General features: G+C 38.8%; 1 protein-coding gene and 1 pseudogene across 40 annotated transcripts in view; both read right to left on the minus strand.

The window, feature by feature from the left end:
• The window catches only part of TFDP2 (transcription factor Dp-2), a 195,937-nt gene that overhangs the window by 91,489 nt on the left and 78,970 nt on the right, over positions 1-25,478 (minus strand). For 20 of the 40 annotated variants that reach the window (XM_074031201.1, XM_065540045.2, XM_065540043.2 and 17 more), the window contains one exon: positions 7,597-7,631. The exons of the other annotated variants lie outside the window; for them this stretch is intronic. The gene's annotated coding sequence lies outside the window, so the exon portion shown is untranslated. The remainder of the gene's footprint in view (positions 1-7,596; positions 7,632-25,478) is intronic. 40 annotated transcript variants of the gene reach the window in all.
• LOC107128806 (small nuclear ribonucleoprotein G pseudogene) lies at positions 24,976-25,425 on the minus strand (annotated as a pseudogene).

Here is a 25,478-nt window from a genome sequence, read left to right on the forward strand (position 1 = left end):
TCCTGATCTCAAGTGATCCACCCACCTTGGGTTCTCCCAAAGTGCTGGGATTACAGGTGTGAGCCACCATGCCTGGCCTGACTTTAAACTTTATCCACACATGCCAGATCTAGTATTGAGCAGTCACATAATACTATGGCTCTCATCTATTTGGGGGATTAAAGATCCCTTTGATGATCAAATTAAAATTATATACTCTTTAGATAACAGAATTTTGCTCAACAGTTCAGTTTGTCATGACTTGAAGTCAATTTGTATATCTAATGTATGGATCCCAGATTTACTATGGCGCTGATAAACTAAGGAAGATCTTCTGACCCTGTTGTCTTGTTCCATGTGCATGTGATTGGCAATCTAATCCTACATACTTTGAAACAGAATATAGTTCTTCTCTAGTCAAAAACAGGACCTAACTAAGAGTTGTTTAAGCTGATGATTGGTTTATTAAACTGTTCTCTTTACTCCTGTAAATATTTGAAATTTTCCATAATAAAAAGCTTAATCTGTATGTCTGTCTAAAGTAGGGCCTGAGAAAAGGCATACTGCTCCCATGGATTTTCTCTTTGCCCCTTCTCACCACTATTTCATCACATCTGAAAATGTACCCCAACAAATCCACTTCTGCCACTGCCTTTACAGCGCTCTGGTCACCAAGGGAAGTACAGAGGTAATGATAAGAGAGATGGGAGGGAGAAAAAGAGCCCTGGTTGTTGCAGATAGCAGTTGCAACATGGGGTTGGTGGGAAGCTGCCAAGTTTCTGGTTGGTAAAGATCCCACTTCCTTAAATTTGTAGGTATGAAGTAGAGAAGGGTAGAAATCTACCTTTTTCCTGCCTGTCCCGGCTATTTTGTCTCAGAGATCTATCTTCATTTCTACTCATCGAAATTCCTCCTGTTGCCTGGCACATTTTAATCTGTATTCCCAGTTTCTATTTGTAGCTTTGCTTTTTTGTGTATTTTCCCAAATTTGACCGAAGCATAATAGAGAAAATTAAGTTGGGTCCCACCAGCTAGCTGTCATCTAAACTCGGGCTTCCCAGTTGATTTTTTGAGCCCGAAAGGTCTGAAAATAATCTAGCACACATTTAACCTGGGAAAGGCAGGTAAGTGGAAGAGAGAGCTTCTCGTGTGCTCTTGCCCCTCTTCTGCCTTAAGCCACACTACAATCTTACATAAACAGAAATATGCCTACTGATACTATTGAGCACATTAAATACAGGATATTAAAAAAGAAAGTGGCATTTTCTCTCAAGGAACCTCTAATCCAGATTAATAAAGTTGAAAGACTTCCAATAGATGTGAAGTTTAAACTGAAGCACTGTAGCAACTGAGAAAATAACTTTTATCTGAGGAATGCAAGTCCTTTTAAATATCAGGCCTAGATAGACATTAAAATGAGATTACAATCATGCCTACTCCCCTCCTTTGAGCTATGTATTCATCTGTTGAAACTGCTTACTATTGCCACAAGTAGCCATAAATTAGCTTAATAATCCACAGCAGGTGTGAATTATAATAACACTATAATCCACACCTTATAGGTTAACAATGTATAGTCAATCACTAATTAATGTTATTTCTGTAAACCAGTGAGAATTCCTAACAACTTTGTACAGTCTACTCCCTGTCCCCCTATTTTGCCTTTCAAACTCCATTTGTAACTGCTGCTAATAGGAGTGTATACTCAGGGCAACTTGAATCTATGTTCCCAGGTTGTAATCCTTAAGCTTTGCCCAAATAAACTATCATTTATGTTTGTTTTGCCTCTATTTCTTCATTTTAGGTTGACATATCCAATTAGAAACATTCAAGTTAATCCACAATAATGTGTGCTTGATAAAACTTACAAATTAGTGAACTAACATGCTATTTTTTTTTTTTTTTTTTTTGAGACAGAGTTTCGTTCTTCTTGCCCAGGCTCCAGTGCAGTGGCGCAATCTCGGCTCATTGCAATCTCCACCTCCCGGGTTCAAGTGATTCTCCAGCCTCAGCCCGCCGAGTAGCTGGGATTAAAGGCGCCTGTCACCATGCCCAGCTAATTTTTGCATTTTAGTAGGGACGGGGTTTCACCACGTTGGCCAGGCTGAAATTGAGCTCCTGACCTCAGATGATCTACCTGCCTTAGCCTCCCAAAGTGTTGGGATTACAGGCGTGAGCCACCGCTCCTGGCCCTAATATGCTAATTATTAGATACTCTCAAACTGAAAAATAAGCACACAGAGAATATTAAAACCAATTAGCATAAAGAGGTGCTCTGAGATTAGCTGGGTGTGGTGGCTCACACCTGTAATCCTAGCACCTTGGGAGGATGAGGTGAGCTGATTTCTTAAGCCTAGGAGTTCAAGACCAGCCTGGACAATGTGGTGAAACCTCGTCTCTACTAAAAATACAAAAATTAGCTGGGCGTGGTGGCATGTACCCGTAATCCCAGCTGCTCAGGAGGCTGAGTAGGAGAATTGCTTGAGTCTGGGAGACTGACATTGCAGTGAGCCGAGGTCGTACCACTATACTCCAGCCTGGATGACAGAGCCAGACCCTGTCTTAAGGAAAAAAAAAATCAAAAAAAGAGAAAAAAAGTTAAAAAAAAAAGATCAGTAGAGGTATAGTTTTCTGAATTCCTCCTTGTTTTGTCAATAATATTTCAAACTAATAAAAGATTTCTAGAGAAACATATAAATGCAGAGAAGTTTTCGACCTCTGATCTGAAAGACTTGATTTTTTATTTTATAGGGTCTCGCTCTTTTGCCCAGGCTGGAGTACAGTGGCACAATCACAGCTCACTACAACCTTGACTTCCCAGGCTCAAGCAACCCTCCCACCTCAGCCTCCCCAGTAGCTGGGACTACAGGAGTATGGCACCATGCCCGGCTAACTTTTAAATTTTTTTTGTAGAGACAAGGTTGTACTACGTTGCTCAGGCTGGTCTCAAACTCCTGGGCTCACGTGATCCTCTTGCCTCAGCCTCCCAGAGTGGTGGGATTACAGGTATGAGCCACTGTGCCCAGCCTGAAAGACTTAATTTGAATTGCCTCTATCACTTGGGAAATTAATTAACTGCTCCGAGTCTCCATTTTTTTCCACCTCTAAAATGGGTATGATAATAGCACCTATCTTGCAAGAAGGTTCTGAAGATTATATGAAATAATGAGTATGAAGGGCTTCTTGTAGTTCCTGGCATATAGCACTCAAAACACAGACTTCTTATAAAAAGTGTTCATCCTCTGAAAATAGTGAGCAAAAGTAAGATGGTGACTAAGGTTAAAAGGTACTTTAGAAAAGGCATACAAAGAAAATAACAAAACAGAACCATTATAAGTAAACTACAGCCCAATATCCCTCATGAACACTCACGAAAATTCTAAATGAAATTTTAGCTAACTGAATTCTAGAATATATAAAAAGGACAACATATGCCTAAGTGGAGTTTAACCCATGAATGATAGAAGGTTGGTTTAACATTGGGAAATCGATCAATATAATTCCCCATATCATCAGAATAAAAAAGAAAAACTACATTATCATCTTCAATAGATGCAGGTAAGGCATTTAACAAAATTCAACAATCATTTATGACAAAAACTCTCAGCAGACAAGGAATAGATGGGAACTCACTCAAAATGCTAAAAATCAAACTATAGAAAACCCATAGCTAAAAATCATACTTATGGTAAAAAAAATTGAATACTTTTCCCCTAAAATCAGGAACAGGACAATGATGTACACCTTTACTACTTTGACAATGAACTAGAGGGCTCAGCCAGTGTAATGAGTCAAGAAAGGAAATGAAAGGTATAAAATAAGAAAGGAATATGTAAAACTTTTTTGTATACAAACAAAATATTGGCCTATATGGAAAATCCTACAGAATCTATAAAAATGGACTAGAAGAGTTTGACAAGGTCACAGTTTGGCAAGGTCACAGGCGGCAAGGTCAATATACAAAAACGAACTGTATTTCTATCTTCTACCAACAAAACGAAATCAGATATTAAAAATTTTAAACATTATTTACAATAGCATAAAAATATTAAATATTTAGGGATAAATCTAACAAAATATGTACAAGAGCTATACAATGAAAACTGCAATATATTGCTGAAACTACAGAAGACAAATTAATGGAGAGAAAAAACATGTTTATAAATTAGAAGATTCAGGCTGGGTGTGATGGTTCACGCCTGTAATCCTAGCACTGTGGAAGGCCGAGGCGGGCAGATCACAGGCCGAGGTCAGGAGTTCAAGCCTGGTCAACATGGTAAAACCCCATCTCTACTAAAAATATAGAAATTAGCTGGGCGTGGTGGCAAGCGTCTGTAATTCCAGCTACTTGGGAGGTTGAGGCAGAAGAATCGCTTGAACCCAGGAGGCAGAGCTTGCAGTGAGCTAAGATCCAGTCACTGCACTCCAGCCTGGGTGATAGAGCAAGACTCCATCTCAAAAAAAAAAAGGTCCTTTATGATAATGGTTCTTGTTTTCATCTTTACTCTTATCCCAGACACCTATCCTTCTGTGACACTGAACTGCTTTTAGTTCCCTGTTTTCTCTTCTCTGTCTCTTTTAGCCTTTCTATATGCTCCTAGTGGCCAGATACAGTGGCTCACGCCTATAATCCCAGCACTTTGGGAGGCCGAGGCAGGCGGATCACGAGGTCAGGAGGTAGACACCATCTGGGATAACATGGTGAAACCCTGTCTCTACTAAAAACACAAAAAATTAGCTGGGTGTGGTAGCACATGCCTGTAATCCCAGCTACTCGGGAGGCTGAGGAAGGAGAATGGTGTGAACCTGGGAGGCGGAGCTTGCAGTGAGCTGAGATCACGCCACTGCACTCCAGCCTGGGCGACAGAGTGAGACTCTGTCTCAAAAAAATAAAAATAAAATAAATATATGCTCCCAGCTACTTGGGAGGTTGAGGCAGGAGACTTGCTTGAATCTGGAAGGCAGAGGTTGCAATGAGCCGAGATCACGCCACTGCACTCCAGCATGGACGACAGAGCGAGACTCCATCTCAAAAATCAATCAATCAATCAATCAATCAGAAGATTCAAAATTGTTAGTATGTCAGTTCTTCCCAAATTTATCTACAGATCAATGTAATCCTAATCAAATCTCAGCAGACATTTTTTGTAGAAGTGTTTAAGGTTGATTCTAAAATTTATATAAAATGCAAAGGACCTAGTATAGCTCAAACAACTTTGTAAAATAACAAAATTGAAAGATTACACTATCCGGTTTTAAGGCTTAGTATACAGCTATAGCAGAGTTTCTCAACCTTGGCACTACTGACATTTTGGACCAGCTATTTCTTTGTTCTGGAAGACTCTCCCGTGCACTGCAGAATCTTCAGCACCATCCCTGGCCTCTACCTCTACCCAGGGGCAAACTTCCTGCCTACCCACCAAGTTGTGACAATCAAAAATGTTTCCAGGCCTGGCGCGGTGGCTCAGGCCTGTAATCTAGCACTTTGGGAGGCCAAGGTGGGTGGACTACTTGAGATCAGGAGTTTGAGACTAGCCTGGCCAATGTGGTGAAATCCCATCTCTACTAAATATACAAAAATTGGCTGGGCGTGGTGGCATGCACCTGTAATCCCAGCTACTCGGGAGGCTGATGGGGCAGAACTGCTTAAGCCTCGGAGGCAGAGGTTGCACCACTGTACTTCAGCCTGGGAGACAGAGTGAGATTCCATCTCAAAAAAAAGAAAAGAAAAGAAAAAGGTCTCTAGATATTGCCAAATGTCCCCTAGGGGCAAAATTGTCCTTCACTGAGAACCGCTGAGCTACCAAGACAGTACGGTATTGGCATGAAGATAGACACATACTTCAATGGAACAGAAAAGAATCTAGAAACAGATCCTCAATTATATAGTCAATTGATATTTGACAAAGGTACAAAGCAATTCTATGGGAAAGGATAATCTTTTCACTAGTTGTTGTTGGAATGATTGGATATTCATATGAAACAAAAATAAACCTTTCCTCTTATTCCATATACAAAAATTAACTCAAAATTTATCACAAGGCTGGACTTAGCGACTCACGCTTGTAATCCCAGCACTTTGGGAGGCTGAAGTGGGAGGACTGCTTGAGCCCAAGAGTTCGAGACCAGCCTAGCCAACATAAGGAGACCCCATATCTACAACAAATTTAAAAATTAGCTGGGTGTGGTGGCACATGTCTGTAGTCCCAGCTACCTGGGAGGCTGAGGTGGGAGGATAGCTTGAGCCCAGGAGGTCAAGGCTGCAGTGAGCTGTGACTGTGCTACTGCACTCCAGCCTAGGTGACAGAGCAAGACTGTCTTGGAAAAGCACAAAAAACCAAACTTATCATAGACTTAAATTTAAGAGCTAAAATTAGAAAACTTCTAGGAAAGTTCTAGGAAAATAAAGGAATATAGCAACGTAAGAACTTATAGGAAAATGTGCAAGAAAATCTTAGTATTATTGGCTTAGGCAAAAATTTCTTTTCCTTCCTCTTTTCTTTCTGAGACAGGGTTTCACTATGTTGCCGAGGCTGGTCTCTAACTCCTGGGCTCAAGGGATTCTCCCACTTCAGCCTCCCAAGGAGCTGGAACTACTAGGCTCAAGTCACCCTGCCTGGCTTTGATTTCTTAAATAGGATACAAAGAACCACAAACTATCTTTTTTAATTGAAAAATTGCACATTAAGTGATACAGGTTAGATGTTTGTCTGCTCCAAATCTCATGCTGAAATGTAATCCTCAATGTTGGAGGTGGGACCTGATGGGGGTGTTTGGGTCATGGAGGAGGATCCCTCATGAATGGCTTGGTGTCATCTCTATGGTAATGAGTAATTCACATGAGATCTGGTTGTTTAAAACAGTATGGCACCTCTCCCCATCTCTCTTGCTCCCCCTCTTGCCATATGACTTGCTGACTCTCCTTTGCCTTCTGCCATGACCGTAGGCTTCCCAAAGCCCTCACCAGAAGTTGATGCTGGCATCATGCTTCCTGTAAAGCCTGCATAACCATGAGCCAAAATAAACTTCTTTATAAATTATCCTGCCTCATGAGTCCTTTATAGCAACATAAACAGACTGATGTATCAAGATATAAAACATGTCTGCTCTTCAAAATCTCTTAACTTTAAAAGGTTAAGACTGAGAAAGTAGAACCTTATGATCTTTCTGATCTGGATTTTAAGCAGGAGATACTGGAGAAGTCTTTAAAAAGTTAAGAGAAGAAAAAGACACATGATAGCCTGGGAGAAATGTTTGCAAAATATACATGTGATAAAGGACTTGTAACATGAATAAGACAATAACAAGACAACTCAATAAAAAATCTGCAAAAGATTTAAACACTTACGTAACCAAAGAAGATATGCTGATGGCAAATAATCATATGAAAAGATTCATAATATCATTAGTCATTAGGGAAATACAAATTAAAACCACACTGAGCACCAAACTCACTTGAATCACTAAAATGGAAAAAAAAAAACTGACCATACCAAGTGTTGGCAAGGACACAGGGCACTAGAACTCTTACACACATTGCTGATGGGAATACCAACTTGTAAAAACACTTTGGGAAACATGTTTGGTAACTGCTTATAAAGTTAAATATACACTTACCGTATGACCCAGCAATTCCACTTCTAGGTATTTACCTTAGAGAGATGAAAACTTATGTCAACACATAAGCTTGTATTTGAATGTTCATAGCAGTTTTATTAATAATGGTCCACAAGTGAAACAAAAATGTTCATCAACCCATGACTGGATATAGGAATGGTGGTATATCATAGAATAGAATAGTGTTTAGTAATAGAAAAGAACTACTGATTCATACAACATGAATGAATCTTGAAAACATTATGCTAAGTACAAGAATCCAGACACAAAGTGAGATTAATATCAACAAATATTCTATATGGCTAAAAACAAATATTCTATACGGCTAAAAACAATTATGATTTTAGTAGCTTGTTTTGCCTATATGAATCACTGACACTATCTTTTGTTATTTATTTATGTATCAGTTCTCCTTAAATCGATTATAAACTCTCTGCTATAGGGGTTATCTTGTATCTCGGGGTGGCACTTCATAATATTAACACCTCGTGTTTGCATATCAGTGCACAGGTTTCATAATTCTCATCCACTAAAACAACTGGCATGTGGTATGCATATTGCAATGAAGTCAACATACCTAGGTTCAAATCCCAGCTGACTATGTGTGTGGTCAGCAGTAAGTCATTTTACCTTTATGAGATTCACTTTTCTTATTCATGAAACTAAAAAGCATGGATCAAGTGGGAAAAGACAGTGTTAGGGACATAAGAGATGGTACAATCAACAATTCTAATGCATGTAAGACTATTAAGGACAGAAACCTCCGGAGATGTGAAGGGCCAAAAGTTATACTTGAACTTGATTTTCAGAAGAGCCAAAGACTGAGAAAGTGGAACCTCATGAGCTTTCTGATCTGGATTTAAAGCAGGAAATATTGGGGAAATCACCACAGAGATAACTAGTTTGTGGCAGACAACAATCATAAAAACATCCCCTTTTGATCCTACAATGCAGTCAGTCTCTTCCTGTCACTGGGAGAGGAAGCACTGAATGGTTCATCTACATATTAAGAGAAATGAGCTATTTAGATGATCATAAAACAGGTTAATTTTATTCTTCTGGTGTGTTGTGGCCATAGTAATCCACCTCGGTAAGAGATAAAACATAGGTTCAGATATTTGGTATACGTGCTTGAATGAGAATCTACAATTGGTGGAATTATAAATGTCTATCAATCAAAAGACAGAATCACTCAAGGAACATATGGTAGCCCCAAGAAGCTTCATTAGGGATTTGCAGTGTACCTACCATGTGCCAAAAACAGGCACTCCGCTAGGCGAGGTCACTTGTTTTATAATTTAGTCCTCACAATAGCCCTTATGAAATTGCATGATCACTCCCATTTTAGAGATAAGAAAATTGACATTTTGAAACATGACAAATTTGCCCAAGAAGTCACCTTTAGTATGTGACATGGCTAACATTGAAACTCAGACCTATTTGATTCCATGTCCTTATTACTGCTACTTAAAACCTATTATCATTACATAAAGCCCAGCCTCTAATTATTGAAGCCAGCACAATCCTAGAAAAGAGTAGGCTTTATCATTTTTTTTCCTGTTTCCAAGAGGAAACAGATATTATCTCCAGCTACCAGAAGGGAACCTGAAGCTTATATATAAAGTGATAACACAAGTTCTTGAATCTTGGAATTACTAGCCCTTTTGCTGCATTAGCATTCCACTGAGATTCATCATGATAATCAATGTTGAGGAGGAAAAAAAGGTGGAGGAGAAAAGTGTATGCAATTATAAGACCAAGTGTTTTCATTCTTGGAAAGCCCACATGAATTTACTGAGTACCCTTTTTTTTTTTTTTTTTGAGACAGAGTCTTGCTCTGTCACCCAGGCTGGAGTGCAGTGGCACAATCTCGGCTCACTGCAACCTCCGCCTCCAGGGTTCAAGTGATTCTCCTGCCTCAGCCTCCTGAGTAGGTGGGATTACAGGTACGCACCACCATGCCTGGCTAATTTTTGTATTTTTAGTAGAGATGGGGTTTCACCATGTTGGTCAGGCTGGTCTCGAACTCCTAACCTCGTGATCCGCCCACCTCGGCCTCCCAAAGTGCTGGGATTACAGGTGTGAGCCACCGTGCCTGGCTACTGAGTACCTATTATAGGTCAAGCACAGTGCTTGGCACTGGGGATGTAACGGTGAATAAAAAACAACAACAACAACAACAAAAAAAACAACAAGACACAGTTTATTCCCATAGAGAAACAGAGAAGTTTCACCCTAGTAGGAAGATACTGGCAACTAAATAGACAATTAAAATATAGTGCAGTAAATACAGAAACGGGATAGCACAGGGTATCATAGGTGCACAGAGAAGACAAACTAAACCCAGAAAGGCTATCAGATAAAATATAAGACACCCAGTTAAATATGAATTTTAGATGAACAATGAATAATTTTTTAGTAAAAGTACGTTCCAAATATTGTCCTCTACTTGCTATATCTGGCAACCCTTGGTGGGAGTGATGTTTAGAAAAAGCATCTCAGAATAAATGATACCTAAGACAAAAACCAAACTACTCTTACTTGTCCCCAACAAATCTGGACCCTGAAAAAGTATGTTAGTTGTTGCCCTATGGAGACAACCATGTGACAAGGATCTGAGGCCAACAGCAGCCAGCAAGGAACTGTAGGCTCTTGCCAACACCCATGTATGAATATGAGAGCCATCCTGGAAGAACATCTTCCAGCCCTAGTCCAGCCTACAGGTGACTACAGCCCTGGCCAACTGCTTGACTACAACCTCATGAGGGACCCTGAGGCAGAAATACCTACGTAAGCCACTCCCAGATTCCTGATCCTCAGAAACGATGTGAGATGAATATTTAAGTTGTTAAATTTTAGGGTAATTATTATGCAGTAATAGGAAGTAATGCCCTGCCGATTAGAGAACTGTGTTCCTTATGAACAGGCCTACACTCACTGACTCACTGGCCATGTGGAGTCACCATCAGTGTGACCTCAGCAAGGATGAGGTGGTGGATCCAGAGGGGCCACAGCTGGGACTGTCAGTCATTTGTGCCTCCCACCAGCAGGAGGTCTGAATGGCACATTTCCATGGCCACCATAAGATTACAAAAAGTGTATTAGCTATAGCATGTCCTTTCTGAAACAAAACAGTAACAACCTTTTTAAAGACAAAATTTTAAAAAATACTTAAGTACAGCTTAATCACTTGAGAGAATTGTGTGAAAATGAAAATACAAGCAAAATAATAAAGAAAATTAGCAGAGCTAAGACAACTCTAAAATCTTGGATTAGCTCTGGTTCTTAGCTCAATTTCATGTGTGTTAAGAATGATACTGCTCTGCCAACCAAGAAAATGATTTGTTTCTGGGTGGGTTGTTTTGTATCTCTTATTCAGAAAGGAATTTTTGAAACCTAAGAATAATGTGCAACTGGGAAGCTATGAACTGTGGTTAATCAACTAATCCAGAATTTCTACAAGTACTCTGGTGAAACAATTTGAGTGCTATGAATTCCATAAATTATTTTACTCCAAAAGGTAAGTTTAAGTAAAAGTGACTGCATTTCAAACCATATTATGAGAACAGAAAAATGTTAGAGAAAGACTTTATTTCCCTAATAATACAGAGTAAGTTGAGAGGGAATGGTAATACCTACAGAATTATGTATGGCTACAGGGAGATGCTAGAAGTTTTCCTCTTTGACTACAGTGCCTGGATTCAGTTCCTTGGCTTTATAAAGTTCTCCATCCATACCATCACAGAGTTTCTGCTATTATGACATATTTTTCCCCAGGCCAGTTCAATACCAATCAAGCTTGGTATGCGTTTGGGTTAGAATCCTTTAAGGTCTATTGTTCAGATATACCAGATGTCACTTTTCTCCTTATGGCCTACAAAATAGTCACAATTATCTTAGAAGATCCCAAACTCAAATTTAACAGAAACGGAGATAAGGATATTGCCTTAAAGGGCTTATATCTCCACTGATTATACAGCCTGATTTAACCCTTGTTTTCTAGAAATTTTGTAAATTAGTATTTTTATTCTATTTTCAAAATGTCCAAGTCATTTAAAAACTACCTTGATAACTAACCCTCAATATTAAAAGAGAGAACCCAGTGATCAAACAAATAAAATCTAGACCATCTTTGAATTTAAGTACCTGATAATGAACTGTTTTTACTGACAACACTTCTGACACCAAATGTTTGGGTTTTTTTTTTTTTTTTTTAATCACACCAACCAATTCTCCAATTTTTCAGACACCAATTAGGTGTCCAACAATTCAATACAATTCTGATAGTAACTACCTGGAGTTAGCCCAGACCTCACAGACTAAGAGCTCAGTCCCATAAGACTGCCCCCCCGCCCCCCGCATCAGATGCTAGCCACAGACGACATGCCCAGGCTATTCCCGTTTCTGACTACAGACTACAAATTTGAGGGTTCCCATGACCCCGCCTCAGATTTAATAATTTGCTGAAATGACACAGAACTCAGTAAAGCACTTTACTTATTATTACTGGTTTGTTTAAAAGGCTACTACGACTCAGGAAGACAACAGCCAAATCGAAGAGAAACACAGGACAGGGCAATGGGGCAGGGGTAGGGTGGGTGCACAGAGCTTCCATGCCACCTCCAAGCATGCCACCCTCCCAGTACCTCACTGTGTCCACCAACCCAGAAGCTCTCCAAACTGTCATTTATGGGGTTTTATAGAGGTTTCTTTATGTAAGCATGATTGATTAAATCATGGCCATTTGTAATCATCTAAATCTCCAGGCCCTCTCTCCCTGCTGGAAGTCAGAGGTGGGGCTGAAAGTTCCAATTCTTGGTCTTTCTGGCACCAGCCCCCATCCTAAAGCTATCTAGGGGACCCCAGCCAACAATCTTCTCATTAGAGTACAAAAGACACTCATCACTTTGGAGATTCCAAGGGTTTTAGGAACTGTGTGCCAGAACTGGAGACAATGAACAAAATTTATTTATTACACACACTGATGTTACAGAATAAAGCAACAGTTACTCAGCTATTTTTCTATGGTAATCAGTAGCAGTCATATATATGCTTTGATCAATTCTATATAAATTGATACATGTATCAAACAAAACCCTGAAGTTTCAGGCCTAAGCCTCATGCATTTGCTTGTGGCCATTCTACTACATAGGTTAAGATTTTCCAGTGACTGTATCAATGTTTCTTAACAAGTGGGTTGTTTCATAGTGAGGTCTAAAGATCTGGGGGAAAAAAAAAAAAATCAAGAAAAGCTTCACAAACTGGCCAGTAAAATAATCAATGACCAATGGTCAAAATAATATATGACCAACTTCTAAAGGATTAGCTGTCTTTTCTAATACCACACTATTACATTTTATAATTCAGAGTAGAAGAGAGTTGTGGAAAAAAAAGCATTCAACAAAACTCTTCAGCATCATCTAGGATAACAGATGCTACTGAAATATAGTGTCACTGTTCTCTCCAGCTTCCTTCCTTCCTTCCTTCCTGCCTGCCTGCCTGCCTTCCTGCCTTCCTGCCTACCTCCCTCCCTCCCTCCCTCCCTCTCTCCCTCTCTCTCTCTTCTTTCTTTCTTTGACACAGTCTTGCTCTGTCGCCCAGGGTGGAGTGGAGTGGTGCAATCTCGGCTCACTGCAATCTCTGCCTCCCAGGTTCGAGCAATTCTCCTGCCTCAGCCTCCCAAGTAGCTGGGACTACCAGCGTTGGCCACCACGTCCAGTTAATTTTTTTTGTATTTTTAGTAGAGACAGGGTTTTGCCATGTTGGCCAGACTGGTCTCAAACTACTGATCTCAGGTGATCTGACTGCCTCAGCCTCCCAAAGTGCTGGGATTATAGGCTTGAGCCACTGTGCCCGGCCCCTCTACAGCTTTCTTTCCTCCTATTTGGAACTTCTTCTATTTATCTCTTCTTAAAACATGTTTTTTCTAGTTCTCTTTGTTCATAAGTAATCCAATATATATTGTAGAATTTTTTAAATCTCAGGGATGTATCTTAAATAATATAAAGATAACATTAACTTTGCTTTTCATTTTAATGGGTACTTGAATAATTAGATCCTCCCAAAATAAGTACTACATAAAAAAATCACTAAAATGTGTATTTATTTTCCAGTCATTTTACAATTTTACCATTCTCCTTTTTGACTTGTCTGTATGAGGTTATCTCGAGAGAAAGTTCCACTTTGAAAATTTTACTAATAGCAACTTTCCTGAACTCTTTGCCTCAAGTGATCCTTCCACTTTGGCCTCCCAAAGCATTAGGATTATAGGTGTGAGCCACTGCGCCCAGCATAATAGTAACTTTCTCATATCCATCTTAAATACCCTTTTTAAAATTAAAGATCCAAAACTGGCAGGCAGGGGACAACAAACGGAAGCTCCCAACAAAACCTAAAAAGAGAAAAAACCAATAGTAGAATTTTTTCATTGTCTTATCCACTCAACAAACACACAGTGAGCTCCTGTGAGACAGGCACTATGCTAGGTACAAGTCCCACGTTGTCTCAATAGCCTACCATTACAATACGATCTTAAAATGCCAATGAGGTTAGCAGCATTCAATAGTTTTGTATTTAAATTATACTTAAATATATAAAAATGTGTTTGTGGCAGGGGGACAGTTTTTGGGTTGTTCTGTGCCTTCCACTTTGTTCTAAAAACTCAGACGATAGCAAGAATGGAATAAATTCTGAGAACTACACTTGGAGGGTTAGGAGTAAGGTATCAGTGGATAAAAAAGAAAGAAAACCAAGATGTTAAGAACATTTCAAAGATTTTAAGGCTCCAAAAGTAACACAAACAACTGGGTAGTGCTCTACAAATATTGTCTTACTTGAGTCTAGCACTGTTCCTGATGACAACAGCCAACAGAGATTGGTTATCAACTTACTTATTTGTCTTTGGCAAAAAATTTCAACTCAGTCTACTGAAGGATTTTCTTTTTTTTTAATTTATTTTTTGTTGTTGTGTACTTTCCTTTTATTTATTTATTTTTATTATACTTTAAGTTCTAGGGTACATGTGCACAACGTGCAGGTTTGTTACATATGTATACATGTGCCATGTTGGTGTGCTGCACCCATTAACTTGTCATTTACATTAGGTATATCTCCTAACGCTATCCCTCTCCCCTCCCCCGTCCCCACAATAGGCTCCAGTGTGTGATGTTCCCCTTCCTGTGTCCAAGTGATCTCATTGTTCAAGTCCCACCTATGAGTGAGAACATGCAGTGTTTGGTTTTCTGTTCTTGTGATAGTTTGCTGAAAATGATGGTTTCCAGCTGCATCCATGTCCCTACAAAGGACATGAACTCACCCTTTTTTATGGCTGCATAGTATTCCACTGAAAGATTTTCATATGAGAACATCTTTAATGTTTATAGCTGAAGCCAACAGGAAAATAACATTCAATTATAAAAATATAATTCAACTCCAACTAAATCTCATTAGGTACCATATTACAGGACATTAACACTTGAGACTTACTTTAAAAATTAAATGTATGCTATTTTTAAGTTTCATACTCATAACCTTGGATCAAGTTATAATATCCTTTGATATATTTTGTAAAATACTTCTTATAATTAAGTTCCTTGAAATAAAGCTAAAATATATCTGATACTGAGCTGCACGCTACAACAACGTTTTAGCATAATTTACAACCAAAAATTGGCTCTCAATTCATTAATATAGGAAAGGCTCTCAATTCATTAATCATCTGGGAAATACAAATTAAAGCTACCATATATTACCACTGCACACTCACCACACTGAGTATAAGAAAACAGATGAAAAATACTGTGATGGTTAATTTTTGTGTCAACTTGACTGAGCTAAAGGATGCCCAGATAGCTGATAAAACATTGTTTCTGGGTGGTCTATGAGATGTTTCTAGAAGAGACTAGCATTTGAATCGGTAGAGTGAATAAAGAAAACCACCCTCTCCAGTGAAGGGGGGCATCATTCAACTTCTTGAGGGACCAAATAGAACAAAAAGGCAACAGAAGGGAGAATCTGCTTCTATTTGAGCTGGGCATTTATCTTTTCCTGCCTGTGAACATTGGCACACTGGTTCTGAGGCCTCTGGCTTAGAATTGGGACTTGTACCATCAGCCCCTCTAGTTCTCGGACCTTCAGACTTGAGCTAGGACTTGTGCCACTGGCTCCTGTGATTCTCAGCTTTCAGACTCAGACTGAATGACATCACCAGCCTTCCTGGTTCTCCAGCTTGCAGACAGCAGGTCACAGGACTTCCTGACCTACATAACTGTATGAGCCAATCCCTATAATCAATCAATTTCTCTCTCTCTCTCTCTACACACACACACACACACACACACACACACGCACTCACAGACACACACAGCTGATTCTTGAATAACAGGTTCAAACGGTGCAGGTCCACTTACACACAGATTTTCTTCTGCCTCTGCCACCTCTGAGACAGCAAAATCCATCCCTCCTCTTCCTACTCTTCATAACATGACAAGGATAAAGACTTTTATGACAAACCACTTACACTTAATGAATGGTACACATATTTTCTCCTCCTTAAGATTTTCTTAATAACATTTTACTTTTTCTGGCTTACTTTATGTAAGAATATAGTACACAATCTATAACATACAAAATATGGGTTACTTAACTGTTTATGTTATCGGTAAGGCTTTCGGCCAACAGTGAGCTATTAGTAGTTAATTCTGGGGAGAATGAAAAATTATACACAGATTTTTGACTGCACAGGGAGGTCAGTGCCCCAAACCACTGCGTTGTTCAAGGGTCAGCTACATATATGTGTATGTGTGTGTGTATGTGTGTGTGTATATATAGTCACATATAAAAATATAAAACCAATAGGAGAGGCAGCGGTTCTGATTCTTTGGAGAACCCTGACTAATAATACACGTTAGGTATTGGCAAGGATGTGGAGCAACAGAAATCCTCACCTGTTGCCAGTGGGAGTGTGAGCTGGTGTAACTACTTTGAGAAAAATCATCTGGGAGTACCTACTAAAACTGAACCCCAACCAAACAATTCCAATCCTAGGTGTATGCCCTGTAGAAATATGCACATGTGTTCACCAAAGGGCATGGACTAAAATATTTATGACATAACTAATCATAATATTCCCAAAGTTAAAATTACCTACCCAAATGCCCAATAACATTAAAGTGAATGAATAATGGTTTATTCACACAATAGAATATTACATAGCAATGAGAAAGGATGAACTACAATTACTAAGCATGATCTCACAACATTTTCTTAAGCAAGAGAAGCCAGTCACAAAAGAATAAATACTGTATGATTACATTTATATAAAGTACAAAAACAGGAGAAAATAATCTGTGCTTTTAGAAGTCATGATAGCAGTTATCCTTGAAATAGAGCACAAAGCATGCTTCTAGGGTGCTGGTTATATTCTGCTTCTAGATATGAGTGCTGGCTTGTAAAACTTCACTGAGCTGCACACTAATAAATGTGTGTAAATAAAACTTGAAATAATAGGTAAATATAAAACATGAATATTTTAATTATAAAAGTAATATTCAGTTATAGATATGTTACAAATACCGAAGAGAATGTATAGTAACAGTCAATCATAATCTCACATTCTAAAGATATTTTGTAAAAAGTAATTTGTTATATTTCCTCATTTTTCTCTATAAATAAATCTCACATAGTTAAGAACCTAAAATACAATTTTACTTAAATCTGAGCTGTTAAATTTTATTAAAATATGCTTACATAAAATAATTCTTGTATATCAAGCATTTTTAACTTTAAAATGCTTCTCTTCATAAGCAAAACTTTACAGCTACAAAATTAGCTATCATATACATACATACACAATTTATTTAGTTATTGCAAAACCACAGACTTCAATGTAGGAGCTACTTTTCTGCTCTTTATAATAAACATCTCTGTCTGTCTACATTAATCACACGTTGAAAGTTATTTCCTTAGGACAGCTACCTAGAGGTGGAACTGCCAGAAATAATGTTTGCACATTAAAATTGGTAAAGGCTAAAATATTGCCTAGCATAAAAACAGAGGGTTGAAAAAGCAACCAAATGGATAACTTTTATTTCTTTCTTTACTAGTCTTTTATTTTAGACAGTGCTCCTTAGTTGGTGAAGCCTCTCAATAAAGCAAAAGATCCACTGTCGAAAAGTCTAAGACATGTAAAGCTTGATGACATCGTAGTATTAGACACACAGCAGGTACTAAAAAAAAAAAATTCTGAATTGAATGAAAATTTCTGAATTGAATGAAAACCTTAGGCAGGAAAATCAGGCTGATCCTACTTGTTGCTCAATCCCCACTTTCATATACCCTACCATGTACCAGTAGATTTTTTTGTTTGTTCGTTGGTTTTTTTTTTTCCTTGTTTTGAAACAGTCTTACTCTGTCACCCACGCTGGAGTACAGTGGTGCAATCTCGGGTCACTGCAACCTTTGCCTCCTGGGTTCAAATGATTCTTGTGCCTCAGCTACCCAAGTAGCTGGGACTACAGGCACATGCCACCACATTTGGGTAATTTTTCTATTTTTATAGACATGGGTTTCACCATGTTGGCCAGGCTGGTCTCGAACTCCTGGGCTCAAGTGATCTATCGACCTCGGCCTCCCATGATGAGATGACCATGCCCGGCTATCAGTAGTGTTTAAAGTATGGTCCAGTGCTAGTAAACATCAGCTTCTCCCAAGAACTTGTTAGCAATACCAATTTTCAGGTCCCACCCCAGACCTACTGTATCAGAACTCTGGAGGTGATGCCTGGTAATCTTTATAACATGCCCTCTAGGTGACTCTCATGCTTGATAAAATATGAGAACTACTGACTTACAGTATTCCCAACTTCCAAGCATGCTAGGAAAATATCACCTTTATTAATCAGGGAGTAGAAAAAAGATGAATCACTTTTTTCAAAGTATTACTCAAGTTCCTACTTTGTTCATTTGGGAGACTGAGGACCTTATTGATAAATAATGTTTTCATCTTCTCCTCTACTTCCTTTAGATTTGTGATTTACATGTCTGCAATGTCAGTCACGCTGCTTTTCATATGTAAATGGGTCCCAAATGGATTCACTATAGGATGTAAAGAATATACAGGATGTCACTGGATGTTATCCAATGTAAAACAATGTCACTGAAAAATGGGATAGTAAGAGTTTCCAAAACGCAATCAAAGAAACAGAGCAAAGTTATATAATTCTACCTAATCACAACAATATATGTTGCAAAAGTAGTTAACAGGAAGATAAAAGATGTGGTAACCTTAGTCTCTTTAAAACACTTTAATATTTTACTTTATTTTCATTTTTAAAAGGTAGTTCTTATTGAATTCTAGTATCTAATTATTTAATATGGTAACAAACTAACCACTATTAATTTAAATAAAATGTATCTGAAGATAAACAGGAAAAATACAAGTAAGAAAAAGGATCAGATGGCAAAGGTTTTTCAGGTAAAGCAACCCACTGGGATGAACTGGTCAATAAATAAAATTATTTGCAGAATGGAATTCTATTTTCAGATCATTAAGATTTTTTTTGTTTTTTTTGAGACAAGAGTCTCACTCCGTCACACAGGCTAGAGTGCAATGGTGTGTTCTCAGCTCACTGCAACCTTTGCCCCCCAGGCTCAAGCAATCATCCCAGTTCAGTCACCCAAGGAAAAAGGAGCTGGCACTGCACAAGCCCAGGCTACCATGCCTGGTTAACTTTTGTACTTTTTGTAGAAATGGGGTTTTATGTTGCCCAGGCTGGTTTCAAAGTCCTGAGCTCCAGTGATCTACCCGCCTCGGCCTCCCGAAGTGCTGGAATTACAGGTGTGTAATTTTAGTTATCCTGAAACCAAACCCAGACTCAAAGAGGAAAGCTAGAACCATTCATTGTGTGTGTGTGTGTGTGTGTGTTTGAGACAGCGTCTTACTCTGTCGCCTAGGATGGAGTACAGTGGCACAATTTCGGCTCACTGCAACCTCTGCCTCCCAGGTTCAAGCGATGCTCCCACCTCAGCCTCCTGAGTAGCTGGGACTATCGGTGCACACCTCCATACCTGGCTAATTTTTGTATTTTTTAGTAAAGATGGGGTTTCATCATGATGGCCAGGCTGGTCTTGAACTTCTGACCTCAGTGATCTGCCTGTCTCAGCCTCCCAAAGCACTGGGATTCAGACACCTGCCAAAGAATTTTTATTGAAATAGCAACCAAATGTTGCTTATACCTATTACTCAAAGTAATACAAAATAAAACAGAGGTTTACTAGATATTTTGGGGCTTAAATTTGTGAAGTAAAATCCAAAAAAAGTAATGTGGGTAAAAGTTAGCAGCTTAAGTAAACATGAAACTTGTAAAACATATAAGCTACTGAATTTTTAAGAATTTGAACACCGAAGTAATTTCTAATACCAATTCTCTACTCTTTTACCTTTCCAACTCTTTTAACTTTATCTTACTCTCATCAAGAAAAGCACAGTTCTCACATTTGCATCTCAGCAGAAATGCATTATTATGGTCCCTACAGAGAGCCATTCCAGCAACTCTTTCAGTAGAACTCTGAATTCCTTCTGCTACCTAATGATTTCCCCACAATATGCTTCTTTTATTCCTGTTCCCAGGCTGTGAAGAATTGTTCAAAAATGTTATAAAACCTGAAACAATTGGTGCCACTATAAATGTATGTATAGATGCTATGAAGGTATGTATGATGCGGTTACATCCTGATAAACCCACTGTAAGATTAAAATATTGTAAGTTGAAAATTCATTTAACACACCTAATCTATCAAACATTAGAGCTCAGCTCAGCCTACCTTAAGGTGCTCAGAATACTTATATTAGCCTACAATTAGGCAAAGTCATCTACCACAAAGCCTATTTTATAATATGTTGAATAGCTCATGTAATTTATTGAATGCTGAATTGAAAGTGAAAAACAGAATAGTGGTATGGGTACTTGAAAGTATGGTTTCTACTGAATGTGTATCACTTTTGCACCATCATAAAGTCAAAAAATTTTGTCAAACCATCGTTAAGTTGGGGATCATCTATCTGCTGGGATCATCTTCAGCTGGTTCCTTACTGTGACCCAGGGATCCCCAGAATCATCTCTAAGATTATAAAGGATTAAAAATAATACAAAACAGGATCTAATCACCAATACTCTCCAAATGGAGGTTTTGTGTACTTCTCTCGTAACTGAGGTTTATCCAGGAAATCCAAGGCTGATTTGACATATAAAAATCAATCAATGCAATAACATACCATATTAACAAGCTAAAAATACTCCACCGTGTAATCATTGCAACAGGGGCACAAAAAGCATTTAACAAGATCCAAAAACCACTCAGGTATAAAACTCCCAGAAAACCAAGAATAGAAGGAAAACTTACTCAACCTGATAAAGGGTTGCTATAAAAAAAATCTACAGCTAAAATAATACCTAAAAATAAAAGACTTAACATTTTCCTCCTAATACGGGGAACAAGGCAAGGATTTCTGCTGCCACCATTTCTAACAAATCTTGTGCTGAAAGTCCTAACCAGTGAAATTAGAAGGCAATTATATCTCTATATGTTAGCAAAGAAGAACTGGAAATTGAAAATTAAAATACCACTTATAATCAAAAACTCTCCTGCAACTGATAAGCAATTATGGCAAGGTTACTATAAAGTTTAACATACAATTAATTGCCTTCTTATACACCAGCAATGAACAAATAATATTTGAAATTAAAAACACAAGACCATTTACATTAGCACCAAAAATGAAATACTTAGGTATAAATCCAATAAATATATATACACAAATATATATATACACATATGTGTATATATACACACATGTATACACATATATACATATACACACACATATATATACATATATATACACATAAATATAAGATCTCTGGGGGAAAACTATAAAACTCTGATAAAAGAAATCAAAGAAGATCTAATTAATGTAGAGCTACCCCATGCTCATGAATAGGAAGAATCAATATTATTAAGATTTCAGTTATTCTCAACTTGATATACAGATTCATTGCAATCTCAATAAAAATCCTGCAAGTTACTTTGTAGTTATCAAAAAACTGACTCTAAAATTTATATGACAAGGTAAAAGACTCAGAACAGTCAACACAATAGTAAAGAAAAGCTGGAAGACTAACATTATCCAACTTTAAGACTGACTATAGGTCGGGCATGGTGGCTCATGCCTGTAATCTCAGCACTTTGGGAGACCGAGGCAGGAAGACAGCTTGAGCCTAGACGTTCAAGACCAGCCTAGGCAACGTGAGACCCTGTCTCTACCAAAAAATTAAAAAATTAACTGGGCATGGTGGCACATGCCTGTAGTCCCAGGTACTTGGGAAGCTGAGGTAGGGAGATTACCTGAGCCCAGGAGGTCAAGGCAGCAGCAAGCTGTAATTGTGCCACTGCACTCCATCTTGAGAGACAGACTCTAGCTCAAAAAAAAAAAAAAAAAAAAAAAGAAAAGAAAAGAAAAGACTATAACTATAAAGCCACAGTAATCAAGATAGTGTGGCACTGGCAAAAGAACAGCAAAATAGATCAACAGAACATGATAAACAGCCCTGAAACAGAACCATAAAAATATGGTCAACTAATCTCTAACAAAATGGGCAAAGGCAATTTAATGGAGAAAAGAGAGTCTTTTCAATAAATGAGGCCAAATGAACTGGTATCTACATGTAAAGAAATGAATCTAGACACAGATTCTTCATACCTGTCATAAAAATCCAAAATGGATTCTAGACTTAAAACATAAAATACAAAATTATAAAACTCCTAGAAGACAATAAAAAAGAAAATCTATATGAGCTTGGTTTTGGCAATTACATTTTAGATACAACAGCAAAAGCATGATCCATGAAAGAAAAATTCATGTTGGACTTCATTAAAATTAAAAATTTCTCCTCTGTGAAAGGCACTATTTCTCCACTACCAGATAACCAATGTCAACAGTTTCTGTGTATTACAAGAGACATTATATGTTTTCAAGTTTGTATGCTGTGTCATTATTTCTCTCTCTCTCTTTTTTTTTTTATAGAAAAGGTCTCACTCTGTCACCCAGGCTGGCTGGAGTGCAGTGGCACAATCTCAGCTCACTGCAACCTCTACCTCCTGGGCTCAAGCAATCCTACCACCTCAGCCTCCTGAGTAGCTGGGACTACAGGTACACACTACCACCCCCAGCTAATTTTTCATAGAGACAGGGTTTCACTATGTTGCCCAGGCTGGTCTCAAATTCCTGGACTCAAGGGATCTGCCCGCCTCAGCCTACCAAAGTGCTAGGATTATCGGTGTGAGCCACGACGCCAGGCCTGTTCCTCACTTCTTTAAACAAATAGTTATATACCCAGATCACCGTTTTGTACTTTTCTTTTCTTTTTCTTTTTTTGTTTGAGATGGAGTCTTGCTCTGTCGCCCAGGCTAAAGTGTAGTGGCACAATGTTGGCTCACTGCAACCTCCGCCTCCTGGGTTCAAGCGATTCTCCTAACTCAGTCTCCTGACTAGCTGGGATTACAGGCGCAAACCACCATGCCCAGCTAACTTTTGTATTTTTAGTAGAGACGAGGTTTCACCATGTTGGCCGGGCTGGTCTCAAACTCCTGACCTCATGATCCACCCGCCTTGGCCTCCGAAAGTGCTGGGATTACAAGCATGAGCCACCGTGCCCGGCTTCTTTTGTTAATTCAATGTGTCTTCTAGATCATTCTATATTTGTACATAGGCTTTCTCATTCCCAATTTTACATCTGCATAGCATTCCATTATATGTACTGAACACAATTTATTTAACTAGCTCCTACTGATGGATTTACATTGTTTCCAATACTTTACTATTACATATTATACTGTAAAGATTAACTTTTATTTCCTAAATTTGTGAGCTAGCAATAAAATAAATTCCTAGAATTGAGACTACTAAGTTGTAAGACATGTTAATATTAAATTAATAAATATTGTAAATTCCCTCTCATAAAGGTTGTACTAATTTATGTTCCCAGCAGTAGTATAGGAAAGCATGTTACCTTACGCCCTTGACAAAAGTGTTTTTGTCAAACATTTTTTCTTTTTTTTTAGATGGAGTTTCGCTCGTTACCCATGCTGGAAGTGCAATGGTGCTATCTCAACTCACTGCAACCTCTGCCTCCTGGGTTCAAGCGATTCTCCTGCCTCAGCTGGGACTACAGGCATGTGCCACCACGCCCAGCTAATTTTTTGTATTTTTAGTAGAGATGGGGTTTCGCCATGTTGGTCAGGCTGGTCTCAAACTCCTGGCCTCAAGTAATCTGCCCATCTCGGCCTCCCAAAGTGCTCGGATTATAAGCGTGAGCCACTGCACCTGGCCCAAACTTCTTTTTTTCAATCCTGCACAAACTGCTTAATACTCACCAATCTTATAGCGTGAAATACGATACATCAATGTTTTTATTTATTTTTTTGAGACAGGGTCACCCAGGCTGGAGTACAAGTACAATGGCACGAACACAGCTGGCTCACTGCAGCCTACACCTCCCAGCCTCAAGCAATCCTCCTGCCTCAGCCTCCCAAACAGCTGGGACTACAGGTGCATGCCACCAAGCCTGGCTAATTTTATTCTTATTTTTTGTAGAGGCAATGCCTCCCTATGCTGCCCAGGCTGGTCTTGAACTTTGGGCTCAAGTAGTTCTCCAGCCTTGGCCTCATTAAGTGCTAGGACTACAGGCATGAGCCACTGTTCCCAGCCCTCAGTGTAATTTTAAATTACATATGCCTTAAGAATGAGGTTGAGTATCTTTATATATGTCTAAGAACTGTTAAATATTTTCATTTCTGTGAAACTTCTGTTCACAAGTTTTGTCCATTTTTTGAAAATCGGACTGTTGTTTTGATTATTTCTTTTCTTTCCCACATTTAATAAGATTCTTCTACTTTAATGCATAAAACCCTTTGAAATCAGTGTCAACCAGGAAAATTCATGTTAGAAAAAATTGGAATGAGAGTTAATATTCTATATTCAGAACATCTGAGAAAGCATTTTTTACTATTACAAAAGTTTATTTAACAAAAAGTCTAATATGAAAATGTATGTGACCTAATTTTTTTTTTTTTTTTTTTTGAGACGGAGTCTCGCTCTGTGGCGCGGGCTGGAGTGCAGTGGCCGGATCTCAGCTCACTGCAAGCTCCGCCTCCTGGGTTCACACCCTTCTCCTGCCTCAGCCTCCCGAGTAGCTGGGACTACAGGTGCCCGCCACCTCGCCCAGCTAGTTTTTTGTATTTTCTAGTACAGACGGGGTTTCACCGGGTTAGCCAGGATGGTCTTGATCTCCTGACCTCGTGATCCGCCCGTCTAGGCCTCCCAAAGTGCTGGGATTACAGGCTTGAGCCACCGCGCCCGGCCGACCTAATTTTTACATCATAGTAAAACAGGCCCTATGGAGACAGGACATGGGTTTCTCTGCTGAACAGCCATTATTTATACTCGTTCCAAGGCTTCTAACATGATGATATTATTTCCTCGTATTACCACCATTCCAATATTGTTCTGTTGCCCACTAATCGCCATCTCCACACATTCATCTATCACAAGGTTCATAAAGGGATCAAATCCCTGCAATATTCCTTGGACATGTCTGCCACCATTTAATTTCAATGATAACTTCTTGTCCATAAATTTTTTCAACTCGGGAGAGTGAGCTTTGTTCATGGTGTATAGTCCGCGGGCTCACAGATGCCTTGGAACGGAATGCGTGGCTTCCCTCAGGCTCCCGCGGTAGGCCCGGCGTCTTGCATTTGGCGTCATTGACCTCGTTAGCCCTTGATTATTTCTTTCACTATTATATAATATTCCTCTTTATTCCTTTA

This window comes from Macaca fascicularis, chromosome 2, assembly GCF_037993035.2.
Source record: "Macaca fascicularis isolate 582-1 chromosome 2, T2T-MFA8v1.1".
NCBI lineage: Eukaryota > Metazoa > Chordata > Mammalia > Primates > Cercopithecidae > Macaca > Macaca fascicularis.